This window comes from Pleurodeles waltl, chromosome 12 (assembly GCF_031143425.1).
Source record: "Pleurodeles waltl isolate 20211129_DDA chromosome 12, aPleWal1.hap1.20221129, whole genome shotgun sequence".
NCBI classification, from domain to species: domain Eukaryota; kingdom Metazoa; phylum Chordata; class Amphibia; order Caudata; family Salamandridae; genus Pleurodeles; species Pleurodeles waltl.
In genome coordinates this window covers 524,728,553-524,743,884 of record NC_090451.1, presented here as the reverse complement: position 1 = coordinate 524,743,884, position 15,332 = coordinate 524,728,553, and the positions used below count along the sequence as shown (strand labels likewise).

General features: G+C 44.3%; 1 protein-coding gene across 3 annotated transcripts in view; it reads left to right on the top strand.

Annotated features, from left to right (window-relative positions):
* The window catches only part of LOC138268084 (sodium-coupled neutral amino acid transporter 7-like), a 179,341-nt gene that overhangs the window by 90,698 nt on the left and 73,311 nt on the right, over positions 1-15,332 (top strand). The gene's annotated exons all lie outside the window — the stretch shown is intronic.

The following is a 15,332-nucleotide window of genomic DNA, read 5'->3' as shown; positions in this document are numbered from 1 at the left end:
GAGGAGGACAGGAAAAGCAGCACAAAAGAAGTGCTAGGAAGGAGGGAGCAGCAACAGAACGGACAGTGGGGAAAGGCAACACTAGAGTGGCGTGGGGAAAAAGGAAGGGAGCAGTAACACAATGGAGAACGGGAGGGGGGGGGGAAGGGAGGTTGGGCAAGAACCCAGATGGTGAGGGAAAGGAGACGGGAGGAAGGGGGCTAGACTTCAGATACATGCACCCTTTTATAGAGTGCATGCAAAAACATTTTTTAAAAAAAGTTATTTGTAGGAGCAAGCAGAAGTAGACAGGTCACAGACGGGAAACGGTACTTGGTTCATGCTCAATGGCAGTGACAAACACTGGAAGTGCCTGCAAGAAGAAGGACACACAGACCAGTAAAAAGCAAGGGAACAAAAGTGATGTCAATTCCAACAACTGGTAAGTAAAAGGCAAGGTGAAAGCCCCTTCTAAGCTTTTTCATTTTTTTGTTGCTAAAGATTTTGCTGACCGCTCATGGGTCTCAGGTGAAACCTAAAAATCACTGAGAGGAGAGGGGTGGAACTTTATGCAGAGAACTACTCGACAAACACTTTTGTCCCCTGCCCCCACTTCCCAAATTTTAAAAAACAAAGACCTTACCAAGGCTGCCACAAATCCTGGAGCTTTCAAATTGCTTAGTAGAAATCAGCTTTTCTAAAGCCTTCGCTGCCACTGTGTGATATTGACTCTTCATCAGTTGACTGTGTGAAGTTATTGTGTGATGTGCGCACCATGTGATCTCACTTGAGTCTCCTCTTAGTCAACTCTCTCAGCACTCCGGATACTTTCTGTCGGGTTGGCCTTCTGAGACCTGTATGACTTATTTCTGTAAACTGCTAGTGGGTCCTTTGCTCCAGTCTGTTTTGTTCCTCTCATGGCAGATTGCAGTGCCTTGAGGTAGATGCATCTTGGCCCCTAAATCTCTGATCTCATTGGTCTGCTCTCTTGGCTCGGAATTGCACACCTCCCTCTTGCTCGTCTGTGCGTTTAAATATTTCCATCCCTAGCAACTGGAAAGTTGGTTGTGTACAAACCGGTAGCCCCAAAGGCAGAACTGATCAGTTGTGTCTGCAGAAGCGCTGCCATGACAGAGCAAGGTGAGAAGTTCAGGCAACTTGGCACTGCCAAGGGAGTTACTAACTTAAATTAATCATAGCTGCAATAGTGGACTCCTTATCACTTTGCACATTGGCACATGAACCCAAACTCCTGTTTTGAAAAATTAAACTACAAATCACAGACTGCACAAGTTGTGGTTAAAAGTTGAAACATCTGAAGGTTTCATATACAGGAAGGGACCACTTGGCAGATATTGACTGTTAACATGTTCATTGAAGGAGAAAACAGTTTGTTCCTGCTCTGCTTAAACACCTTTTGTGAATTCAGTTTTTAAGTATGCCTGTTAAAGCCTTTGAGATCGAAAGGTGATTATGTCAAACTATCTCCTGTCAGGTGTGAATCCTATGTTTTTTTTTTTTTCTTTTGCATTCGAATACTCGTGGTTTTGGTTTTTCATTTGTAGATGCAGGACTACAAGTACCAGAATGTAATGGGTGTGAAGTTAATGAACTCCTCACCTCTGACATGTAACAGTGTGAGGTAAATGTGTAATGAGGGATTTCTTGGGCACTTTAGGGACATGTGATCTTCTCCATCATTGTGACCATTGTGTATTTATCTTTTCATATTTGTAGGCCACCAAGCATGAATGTACAACAGCATTGGGTATACGCTCGTCTGAGAAACTGTGGCAGATACTTTAATCCTGTAGCACAGTGAGATGCAGTGAAAATATGTAGAAAGTAACGTCAATGCCAAGCTAATATTTACCACAGTTTTTTTTCTTTTTTTACTTTTGTTTTTTTTAAACTAGTTTTTATTTGAATTGGATATGTACAAAATGCTTAAACGTACATTCATGGTATTAAAAAGGAGAAGAAAAAAAGGAAATGGAGACAGAAGAATCCGAAGCCAGTAGTTACAGCCAAACATGAAGACAATATTATTTTAAACTTTTCTCACTTCATATTGCATATTTAATGCACCATCATCTTCATGGGAAGATTAGGCAATCCCAGACCAACAACAGGAAACAAAATCTCTAGCATCAAGACAAAGGAGACCAATTCTTATTTATGCATTTGGCCCCCTTCTTTCCCCCCTGAATGAAGAATTGAGAATTGTTTGTGTTTTTTTTAGAGGGTAAGGCGATACCCTGAAAGAGCCCCATATCTCTCTGCCTCGTTGGCAATTAGCTGAATGGTTTGGATTGATTCTGCTGAGTACACAGCTATGTTATCCACATAAGCACTCATCTAAATCTCCATTCAACACCACTAGTGTTATCCCCAGATTTGTTATTAAAAGCCATGGATAGGGTTTCAAATAAAGGGCAAACAAAAGCGGGGATAATGGGCACCCCTGCTGAGTGCCTTGTGGCATCTTAAACATAGAAGAGCCATGTCTAGATTAGGCTACACAGGCCATTGTGTCCCTATATATACTCTGAACCCGATTTCTATATCTGCCACTGATGCCCATAATCTGCAAGGTTCGCCATGAAACTCTATCAAACCCTTTCTCTGCATCTAACAAAATCATTTTAGTGCGTCTACCCATAGTATTCACTGCATCAAATTATCCTTTACAGCGGTTATATAATCAGTGGTGTCCTCCCCTGGGATAAAATCATGTTTCTGCGAGCACACCAGGTCTTGAATACAAATGGCCAGCTTTGAGGCCAGTAGTTTTAATAGATTTTGGCATCTAAATTAAGGACATTGGTCGGTATGACCCCTTTCTTAAGCTCGCTTAACCTTTTTAAGATTACAATATTAGTGTAATTCCAAGAATCTGGAGTATCATCACTTTGGACGGCATGGCGAATAACAATGAGTAGCAATGGTGCCAATATATCCATAATGTTTTATAAACTTCCAGCGGTGAGGCATCCTCATTTGTCGCCTTACACGAGGGAAGAGATCTTATAGCCCCTTTTATCTCTTCCAGAGTGACCACATCTTCAAATGCCTCTAACTTCGGTGAGTTCAGCCTAGCAGTATTAGCTGCAATTATATACCCTTCTAAGTCGAAACCTGGGTTTCTGTGTATAATTCTTAATAAAAACCTTTCAATTGATCAAGGATGGCCTATTTCAGTCCTTATCCTTGATACATTTAACAATATTCTGGTTCCTGTTCATCAGTTTTATAAGCCAACAACTTCCTAACTTTTCCCCCATATTCAAATAAGGACACCCTACCAGCTGTGCATGCTGCTGCAGCCTTTTTTTGTTTACGATCAATACTGCACCGGAACTTGATCAAATGTTATCTTTGGCTCATTGGTGTTTTTCTCTGGAAATGCTTGAGCATGTTACTGCTCCTGCTTTTGTAGTTCAGAGTAGAGAATAAGTACTTGATCTTTAAGAAGCTTATTTTGCTTAGAGATCAACTGTGCAGTGACCCTCTCCATCCCCCGCACAAAGCGTTCAAAGTATCCCAAATGATACTAGGAGTGAAAGAGCAAATTAACAGCTATAAATCATGTTAGGTGAATATTCATTTGTTTTATATACTTGATAATAATGACGTAGAAAGTCTGTTTTCAAGATTCCTTTTGGAAACCAGAAACCTGAAGTGTTAGCAGTAAAGGATTATGACCTGACGTAATCTTGGGACACAGCTCGATTTGTATAACCCCCTTTCAAACCTTAAGCTGCAAAAATCATGTCAGTCCTGGAGTAATAGCCACGGGGAATGAGGTAATATGTATCCCTAGGGGTGGCCGGATAAAGTATTCTCTGCAGGTCTACTAGGCCATGCACCCTAGCTAACTCATTAATAGATTGCTTGGTTTCAATCATGCGTGTGGCACCAGTTCTATTTGTTGTATCCTGCTTGTAGCTCATGATACAATTAAAGTCGCTAAGAACCAATAATTCTCTTGCCCAACGTTCGAGTTCAAAATTGAGCATATCTAATAGCTTCCGGATCATCTTTATTCAGGCCATAAAAAGCGCAGGTAGTATAAGCTTGGCTAGCCACCCTGATCTGAGAAATTACCCACGTACCATACGGATCAGATGCAGTTCATAGGACTTTACATGCAAAGGAGTGAGGATTTAAGATAACTACCCCTCTAATAGAGACCCGCTGAGCAGTGCAAGAAGTAATATTATAACCTCGTTGCCGAAGCTGCGTCCAGTTTTTAAATGCTAAGCAAGTCTCAATAAGAGACAAAATATGGGGTTTATAAACAAGTACCTCTTTTTAAACCACCCATTGGTTCAGGGGGCAACTTAGACCTGCCACATTTCAGCTCATTATATTAAACTGGAACATAAGCGATGAGAATAATCCCAAACTCCCCTTCCACCAAGCTTTTAAACCAAGTACTAGTTCCCCACCTCTCCCCAAATAAACACAGATCTGATGTCCGAGCATACACTGCAAATAAAACTAGTAGCTAGTGACCACTCCAATTCATTTTCTTCCTTACAGTTTTTACCCAGGCCCCTGTGTTCACATTTCAACAAATCAAAAATAAACACAAAAATACTCACCTACTCACCCATCTCCAACCCCACCTCCTCCTGCATAGCACGTGGGAAAAATCATCCCCATTCCTTGGCTGTCAGAAGGAAAACAAACCCCTATGCGCCCCCACTTCCTGACCACCCCACCCAGCCTGTCTAAAAATAAAGTGAAGATATACCCGTGCAGAGTGTGAGAACAACATAACCAAAATTACTGTCTATGGAGAAAGAAACAGAGGTCCTCAGATTATATCAACAATCAGACAGCCACTGTAAGGAAATGCCTCCTTGGCATGGTTACCCCCTGACTTTTTGCCTTTGCTGATGCTATGTTTTGAATTGAAAGTGTGCTGAGGCAGGCTAACCAGGCCCCAGCACCAGTGTTCTTTCCCTAACCTGTACTTTTGATTCCACAATTGGCACACCCTGGCATCCAGATAAGTCCCTTGTAACTGGTACCTCTGGTACCCAGGGCCCTGATGCCAGGGAAGGTCTCTAAGGGCTGCAGCATGTATTATGCCACCCTAGAGACCCCTCACCCAGCACAGACACACTGCTTACCAGCTTGTGTGTGCTAGTGAGAACAAAATGAGTAAGTCGACATGGCACTCCCCTCAGGGTGCCATGCCAGCCTCTCACTGCCTATGCAGTATAGGTAAGACACCCCTCTAGCAGGCCTTACAGCCCTAAGGCAGGGTGCACTATACCATAGGTGAGGGTACCAGTGCATGAGCACTGTGCCCCTACAGTGTCTAAGCAAAACCTTAGACATTGTAAGTGCAGGGTAGCCATAAGAGTATATGGTCTGGGAGTCTGTTTTGCACGAACTCCACAGCACCATAATGGCTACACTGAAAACTGGGAAGTTTGGTATCAAACTTCTCAGCACAATAAATGCACACTGATGCCAGTGTACATTTTATTGCAAAATACACCCCAGAGGACACCTTAGAGGTGCCCCCTGAAACTTAACCGACTGTCTGTGTAGGCTGACTAGTTCCAGCAGCCTGCCACACTAGAGACATGTTGCTGGCCCCATGGGGAGAGTGCCTTTGTCACTCTGAGGCCAGTAACAAAGCCTGCACTGGGTGGAGATGCTAATACCTCCCCCAGGCAGGAGCTGTAACACCTGGCGGTGAGCCTCAAAGGCTCACCCCTTTGTCACAGCACCGCAGGACACTCCAGCTAGTGGAGTTGCCCGCCCCCTCCGGCCCCGGCCCCCACTTTTGGCGGCAAGGCCGGAGGAAATAATGAGAATAACAAGGAGGAGTCGCTGGCCAGTCAGGACAGCCCCTAAGGTGTCCTGAGCTGAGGTGACTCTAACTTTTAGAAATCCTCCATCTTGCAGATGGAGGATTCCCCCAATAGGGTTAGGATTGTGACCCCCTCCCCTTGGGAGGAGGCACAAAGAGGGTGTACCCACCCTCCGGGCTAGTAGCCATTGGCTACTAACCCCCCAGACCTAAACACGCCCTTAAATTTAGTATTTAAGGGCTACCCTGAACCCTAGAAAATTAGATTCCTGCAACAACAAGAAGAAGGACTGCCTAGCTGAAAACCCCTGCAGAGGAAGACCAGAAGACAACAACTGCCTTGGCTCCAGAAACTCACCGGCCTGTCTCCTGCCTTCCAAAGAACTCTGCTCCAGCGACGCCTTCCAAAGGGACCAGCGACCTCTGCATCCTCTGAGGACTGCCCTGCTTCGACGACGACAAGAAACTCCCGAGGACAGCGGACCTGCTCCAAAAAGACTGCAACTTTATCCAAAGAAGCAGCTTTAAAGAACCCTGCAATCTCCCCGCAAGAAGCGTGAGACTTGCAACACTGCACCCGGCGACCCTGACTCGGCTGGTGGAGAACCAACACCTCAGGGAGGACCCCCGGACTACTCTACGACTGTGAGTACCAAAACCTGTCCCCCCTGAGCCCCCACAGCGCCGCCTGCAGAGGGAATCCCGAGGCTTCCCCTGACCGCGACTCTCTGAAACCTAAGTCCCGACGCCTGGAAAAGACCCTGCACCCGCAGCCCCCAGGACCTGAAGGACCGGACTTTCACTGCAGAAGTGACCCCCAGGAGTCCCTCTCCCTTGCCCAAGTGGAGGTTTCCCCGAGGAAGCCCCCCCTTGCCTGCCTGCAGCGCTGAAGAGATCCCTTGATCTCTCATTGACTTCCATTGCGAACCCGACACTTGTTCTAACACTGCACCCGGCCGCCCCCGCGCCGCTGAGGGTGAAATTTCTGTGTGGGCTTGTGTCCCCCCCCCCGGTGTCCTACAAAACCCCCCTGGTCTGCCCTCTGAAGACGCGGGTACTTACCTGCTGGCAGACTGGAACCGGGGCACCCCCTTCTCTCCATTGAAGCCTATGCGTTTTGGGCACCACTTTGAACTCTGCACCTGACCGGCCCTGAGCTGCTGGTGTGGTAACTTTGGGGTTGCTCTGAACCCCCAACGGTGGGCTACCTTGGATCAAGAACTGAACCCTGTAAGTGTCTTACTTACCTGGTAAAACGAACAAAAACTTACCTCCCCCAGGAACTGTGAAAATTGCACTGTCCACTTTTAAAATAGCTATTTGTGAATAACTTGAAAAGTATACATGCAATTGAAATGATTCAAAGTTCCTAATGTACTTACCTGCAATACCTTTCAAACAAGATATTACATGTTAAATGTGAACCTGTGGTTCTTAAAATAAACTAAGAAAAGATATTTTTCTATAACAAAACCTATTGGCTTGATTTGTCTCTGAGTGTGTGTACCTCATTTATTGTCTATGTGTATGTACAACAAATGCTTAACACTACTCCTTGGATAAGCCTACTGCTCGACCACACTACCACAAAATAGAGCATTAGTATTATCTATTTTTACCACTATTTTACCTCTAAGGGGAACCCTTGGACTCTGTGCATGCTATTCCTTACTTTGAAATAGCACATACAGAGCCAACTTCCTACAGCCACTAATCATCCTAATGTCTAGCCATGCAAACCCCTTCTTTTTGTTTTTGCCACTACTGGGGAATATCTGAGACTTTTCTGTCTGTAAAACAAATCCTTGTCTTCCCATTACGTAATATTTTAAGATGCGCATGTTCCTGCAAGTAAACTGGAGCATCGGTTGCTTTGAGCGGGTCCATCATTTCCATCAAAATCCATCTGCGATCCAGTTAGTTTGCAAATATCAGAGGGAACAAAGAAAGCGATAGAGTCCAGTGAGATTGAAGCAGATGAGCTTGCTCTAACATAGGTGGCTTGTTGAAGAAGAACATTTCCTGCATAAATCATTATGGGGTGAGATCTGTTTCCAGAACTAATGGGCTTAGTTCTTGGTAGCCCATGTGGCATTACAAATGGCAATCCCAGTCCTCCAAATCAGTGAAAGCCTGTTGTAATACCTGAACTATATATTGCTGTGCATACTCACCTTCTTTGCCCTCTGCTATCTCCAGGAACCTGAGGTTGTGCTACCGTTTTCAGTTTTCCAAATCCTCTCATGTTGCTTGTGCAGACAAAATCAGGGCTTCATGTTCTTTAACTGCCCTTAAAGTGCATCGGCCACTCTGCTGGAGATCCTGCATTTAGTAATTTAAGTGTACTCTTTCCCGGCCATCACTGTCCTCATTTGATGCAGACAGGAATTATCCTTCCAAACCTCAGTATAGTGCTTAGAAGTCTCAGACGATGAGTTTGAATTGGGTGAAAGATATAAGCAAGTGTTAGCTCCACAGTCTGTCGTCGGGTCATTCCGATGGATCCTATTCTTCTCTAAAGAGCGACCTAACACTGCCTTGTTTGAGTTTGTCTGGGTCAGCAGGCCTTGTACTGTAGTTAAATCCTTGCCAGAGCCGCACCTAAGCTGAGCATCATTGAGACCAGGCCCCCCTTCAGTGTCAGTCTGTGGTAAGGCAAGTGTATTTGTTTTCACCTTTGTCCTATTACTCACTGCTTCCTCTGCCTTATGTGTGACCTGTGCTTTTGGGGCCCGCTATGCATCACCTCCAACAGATACCTGCTTTCTGTTTTTGGTTATTTGGACCTCTCATCGCCTAGCCACCTTTAACAGAGCATCCACTTCTATCGGCCCCATGGGGTTTGAGGACCTTGATAAAGCTGCCCCTCATATTGCCCATTTTTCTTGGCCCTTGTAGTCCCTAAGGCACTCTCGCCTATCAGTATTATTTCTGTGCCCTCCCTTGAAACGGCTGTATTAGTTTCATACAGGCACGAATCGGGCAAAGATGTAAAGATCTCCGTCTGAATTATTTTGGCAGTCTCAGGCGATTTTAGCTGTCAGCACCACGTTAACTCAAAAAAACATGTCAGTCTGAACAGAGTCAATATGTGCTGCCTCCTCCTCGGTGGAGGAGTGGGCATCTCAATTCAGCAAACCCCCTCAAGCTGCTGCAACAACATTGTTTTGTGCATTGACACCTTGAAATTGTAACAAGGGGTCTCATCATGAGGAATGTTTTGACTCAGTCGAGAGCGGCAGGGAGAGTTCACTCTCCTTGGCAGCATCCATTACCTGTGCGGAAACAGGCAAAGTTGCCACCAGGACTTTGCCAGAGGAGAGAGCTTCAGAAGTGGGTGTGGCTCCTACAGGCACCGCTGACAGTGGGCAGGATCGCAAGTTAGAAATTTCAACAGAAAGTGGCTTACCTTTGAAGAGGACTGTTTGTCCTTGGGGCGCTGCCACCAGTATGGCACCCCCCCCTATAAAAGGAGCTCGTAATCCACGTACGCCGCAGTCCGAGAGGGCCATCCCCGCTAGCTGAGCAGCATACGTCAAAGCAGTTTTTGCCGGTAAAAGATCTGCTGCAAACAGGACCCAGCAACAGAGCGGCAGCATGTAGCAAACACGTTGCGAGTCCCAACAGAAGATCACCAGTTTTCAGAGAGTATTGCAGACAACAGGCAATGGAGGTGGAAGAAGCAGGAGCACATTCATGGCAGTATCAGCCCGCCACCTTCTCTTTTCCCATATGCAGTACGTTTATAGCACTGGTTTTATTACTAATAAAACTAATGCACATGTAGCAAAACTAAGCAAAAGGGGTTTAAACTCTTTTAGATGTAATTAACTGCTGTGGGGAATGTTAAAGTAAGGATTTAGAGTTTATGCCACTGGTTATTCAAGATTATTGTCGGTCTGTCAAAAATAGTTGGTGTCACTTTATATTTTGAATGACAGTGGATTTAGGGTTCATGCAGGATTTAGATGAGACTTAGCTGCCATGCTTTTGATAAACTCACTGCTTGGTAAAGATGGAGGGCTAGGGGCACTCAGCACACCTTCTGGGAGAGACCACCCAGTATTCATGCGGTGCCAGCCACGTCCATTGGCCGACACCAGGGTGAACTTTAAAAAATCATCTTTTTTTTATTTATTTTTTTATTTTTTATTTTTAACAAATGCCCTCGGGAGATGAGGAAGAGCTTCTGCGTCTCCCCCCGCCCATCCATCTGTGAAGTCAGCATTTCCTCACCCGAGGATCGAGGAGCAGGTAAGCATCCTCTCCCCACTCCAGTGGGGGGCAAAAAAAGGCCACAAGGGCCTACCCAGATGCCAGATAGGCATCGATAGAAAGGGGAGAGTCTCCCCTTTACTTCGATGCCTTCCTGGAACTGTTTCCTGGCCATGGATCACAGCTTGGCTGAGGGGGTGTAAGTGGGCCGCCTCCCATGTGTCCTGATAAAAACGCTACCCCACTTGTGTGCCTAGTGCCCGCGTCCGGAATGGATCACTTCAGGGTCAACATTAGCCCTCATGCTAGGACTATCATTGACCCCTGTGTTGTCTATTCCTGTCACAGGGACTAGGCCCAGGCACACCAGTGGGGTAGCGTTTTTATTGGGATAAGTTGGGGAGCGCTTGGTGGTAAAAAGGTTTGTGGATCCCTGCATATTGCTGTAGTTTACGTCACAGAAATTCAAGGAAAAATAGTGTTTTTATTCAATGTTTTACCCTTGCAGGGTATTCTGGGGAAAACAAACTGGGGAATCCACACAAGTGATACCTCACTGGACTCCCCTTGATGTCTACTTTTCAGAAATGTTTGATAGGTTTTCCTAAATGGTTCCAAATCCCAGGACTAAATAGTACACCTATCTTGGTTATCATTATCGCCACAATAGTTTTTGATACCTTTCCTGTTGCAGGCACTAGGCCTACCCACACAAGTGAGGTATCATTTTATTTGGGAGATTTGGGGGAATGCTGGGTGGAAGAAGGTTTGTGGCTCCCCTCAGATTCCAGAACTTTCCATCACTGAAATGTGAGGAAAAGGTGTCTTGTTTTTTTTTGTTTTTGGGTGGGGGGGTGGAGGTTGACAAATGTTGAGGTTTGCAAAGGATTCTGGGTGACAGAACCTAGTGGGAGCCCCTAAAGTCACCCCATCCTGGATTCCCCTAGGTGTCTAGTTTTCAAAAAGATACAGGTTTACTAGGTTTCCCTAAGTGCCGGCTGAGCTAGTGCCCAAAATCCAAAGCTAGGCACTTTACAAAAAAAAAAAAAAGCTTCTGTTAGTGCGAAAATGTGATGTGTCCACGTTGCGTTTTGGGGAGTTTTCTGTCACAGACACTAGGTCTACCCTCACAAGTGAGGTACCATTTTAATCGGGAGACTTTGGGGAATGCTAGATGGAAGGAAGTCTGTGGCTCCCTTCAGATTCCAGAACTTTACAGCACAGAAGTGTGAGGAAAATGTGTTTTTAGACAAAGTTTACAAAATATTCTGGGTAGCAAGAACTGGTGAGAGCCCCACAAGTCACCCCGTCCTGGATTTCCCTAGTTGTCTAGTTTTTTTTTTTTTTTAAATGTACAGGTTTGATAGGTTTCTCTAAGTGCTGGCTGAGCTAGAGCCCAAAATCCACAGCTAGGCACTTTGCCAAAAACGAAACCGTTTTCGGTGGAAAAATGTAATGTGTCAACGTTGCGTTTTGGGGGCATTTGGACCTGTCATGGGCCCTAGGCCTATCCACACAAGTGAGGTACCATTTTTATTGGTAGTCTAGGAGGAACTCCCAATAGAACAAGTGTTGTTGCCAATTGTCTTCCAAATGTAAGACAGTGTGTAAGAAAGAAGTAATTTTGAGAAATGCCCTGTAATTCAGAGATGTGCATATAACCACTGCTTCTAAACTCCCATCTTGTGCCCATTTTGGAAATACATAGGTTTCCTTGATACCTATTTTTCACCCTTTATATTTTAGCAAATGAATCGCTGTATACCCGGTATACAATGAAATCCCATTGCAAGATGCAGCTCATTTATTGGCTCTGGGTATCTTAGGTTCTTGATGAACCCACAAGCCCTATATATTCATAGACATAAGTGGCTAGTTTTTTCAACTCCATGTCAATATTTATTTATTTCAACTGTTAGTTTCCATAGGAAAAGGTTGAAAGATCTACACAAATGACCCCTTCCTTGCTGAATTCAGAATTTTGTCTACTTTTCAGAAATGTTTAGCTGTCTGGGTTTCACAATTGGTTTCACACCTGTTTATGACACTAACTGGAAGGAGGCTGAAAGCACAAAAAATAGTAAAAATGGGGAGTGTCCGAGTAAAATACCAAAACTGTGTGGAAAAAATTTCTGATTCAAGTCTGCCTGTTCCTGAAAGCTGGGCGATTTTAGCACCGCAAACTTTTTCCTTGATCCCATTTACAGAGGAAAAAACAGATTCTTCCTGCTGCAGCACGTTTTCCCATTTTTTCCCCCCAAAAAACAGATTTATGTGTATTTTGGCTAATTTCTTGGTCTCCTCCAGGGAAACCCACAAAGTCTGGGTACTTTGAGAATCCCCAGGATGTTGGACAAAAAGGAAAGAAAATTTGTCATGGATAACCTATGTGGGAAAAAAAGTTATGGAGCCCTAAGTGTGAACTACCCAAATAGCCCACAAAATACTCAACACTGGGTTTGGGTGTGGGGGCTCGCAGCTAAGGGGTTAATGGGAGCCTACCATGTTTATTTTATTTTATTAAACACCAGACCTAATAACAAACACTTAAAAGAGGAAACTGATCTTGATCTGTGTTCTCCTACAGTGCAGAAGATTGCACTGGAGTTTCTTGTTCTCTGAGACAGCTTCTGTGTCCAGCTGTCAATTTCACAATTACACCATTGTGCCATGAGCAGGCCATGTATACAAAAGGAGTATATACTTTACAATTAACGGTGTTTAAATCTGTACACTTCAGTAGCTCACAGTTGTGATATTTGGACCTTTGGTGTTCATACATTTGTGAACATATAAGATGCTCACATGTCCTCAGTGATTTTATGGAGAAGAGTCCAAGGATATATGCACTTCCCTCTAATCCAAGTCAAAGGCCTAACTCGATATATCAGCATAGGTGCCTGGGTTCCATCCTAACACATTTTGCCACTGCACACAAACGTATTTGCTCAAAACTGCCTTTTGGATTTAAAAGCTCAGTGTTGACAATTGTATTAACAAAATCCTTTAGGGCTTTTATAAAAATTCACTTTCATACATTCATTAGTGACTCTAATCAGAATTTATGGGAAGGGGAAAGTGCATTCTTACCCCAAATTTGTGGATACCTGCAGCTGTACAGCTCTGGCATTGCAAGTTTGCACTATTTTTAGCGAATTGACCTAGTGTGCATTCCTTCCTGTATGCAGTGTCCTCGACTGTGCTGTGCCTATAAGCGTGTGCAGCTGCGCGCACTACCACTTATTGTAGCTATCGACCAGCATGAGAGTGTGGGTTTAAGGAATGCATCAGTCTGCTCATCTTAGCCATTATAAGGCAGGAATGATGGAGGACCACTTAAGAGGGCTGCGAGAATTCTAACTTGGATGCAGACTAGATGTGCCTGACTTTAGACCTTAAAGATGCGATGAGAGTAATCAGGAGGGGCGATAACATCCATAACGTGTCTAGGTTGTCAGATCATCATCGCTACAGCTTGTGGCTGCTTCTGTTTGAAAGTGAAGGTCTCCAGAAGCAGTGTGCTGGGAGGTACCTTGTTAACTTCACTGGGGGATTTCTTCGTCCCTGTTTGCATTGGCCTTGGTTAATTCAGAGGGGTTGATTATAGCTTTTCAGCCTTTTTGGACCATATATGTAACACCTATATTGTGCCATGGTTTATAGTGGCAACTTGATGGAGTTCTCTCCACTTACTACGCAAAGCTCTGAGACTGCATCTCCAGGCTAGAGTGACCTGGTTCTGGGCCAGCATGAGACCCGTTCAACTGCTAGGCGGGCACCGTAACTACCAAATACCAGTTCATAGCTCCCTCACGCCAGTCTCTTGCACAACTTCAAACTGCATTGACGCTTTGATGATAGCTGCAGAATGTCTTACTGGTCATAGTGAGTAGATGCACCTTTGAGTTTTACTACAGTGCTAACTCTTGTGGAACATGGCTTGCAGCTCCCTGAAATCTCAGTTATTGTTTGTTCACAGGAGAATGAGGCTCTTATCAAGCCTCTTGGTAAGGACTATTGTGCGAACAAGATCACAGGGATGCTACATATCAGTTTGTTTAGTTATCATTTTAAAGTCTCATTTGTAGCCATTTTTGAATGGTCAGTCCTTGTATTGCTTCAGATTTATGCAGTTCTGTCCTTGACACTGTATTTTTAGATCTAACAATGTCTGCTGCTGAGATTGCATTCCCCGACAACTGATGACCCTCTACTCACTTATGAGATTAGACTTAAAGGTACAGCTTTCATTCTGCACAAAGATTACACAAGACCAGGTCCAAACCTTGGTTGGCGTTTCAGACCAGAGCACTTAATCTATGAACAAGAAAAAAAGGGAATATGGTGCTCGCCATGGGGTCACAATATAGGAATTCAATCTTGATTAGAGGCCTCTCTAATAGTGCATGTCCCACTGTGTCCACCTCTCAATCTCACTTTTAGATACATATACACAGCTAAGTATGTCTTTTGGCACTCATACTGTCTAGTGGATTTGTTGATTTGTAGACAATGGGATCCTGTACCTGTCTACACACCCTTCTAGGACTCATCTACAGCTTTGTTTTTACCAGTTTGCTTGATATCGGATACTCTCTGCACAAGGTATTGAATACCTACTTGTCCATCTCTACGGCTTCTTTTAACCCAATGATTGTGCATCTATCTGTGACTTATATTGCCAACGCACCTCACCATCATTCTAGTATCACCCAAGGGCACATACTTAGTGGTAATAAGGATGCATGTATGTTGTGAGTGAGGTTGCAAAAGGGAAAAGGCTTGGTGGTGAGGCTGGGTGCAGACAACTCCTATGAAAAATTGTCATGTGCTACCTGCATTGGAGCACTAGTGAGTTCCTACCACTTTCAACTCCGAAGAGTTCTCTGAATTCTCCAGGTGATCTTTTCGTTCCTTTCTGAGGCAGATCACTGCCTAATCATAAAAAATCCAGGCTCAACTTCTGTAACGATTTATATCTGGGACTATCAAAGTGTATGCTACATCAGCTTCATATAATATATTGGGTTAGGCCACACTTTCACTTTTTTAGCGCTACAGCATCATTGTGAAACTTCAGTCCTCAGGCTAAGCTCTTCAGACATGTTCCTTTCGTTAGGTATGAGCAGGTGACAAGGCGTTCGAATACAGGAACTTAAACTCTGGGAGCTTAAAGACTAGTCATCTTGCCTTCTAGCTAAAATATATTTTTGTTGTTGTTATTTTCGGACTTGCAACAGGTTTTGCAGAACTGCGACTGTCATATGTGTTCTATTTAGCACCATAAAGCCTACTCATAATTGAG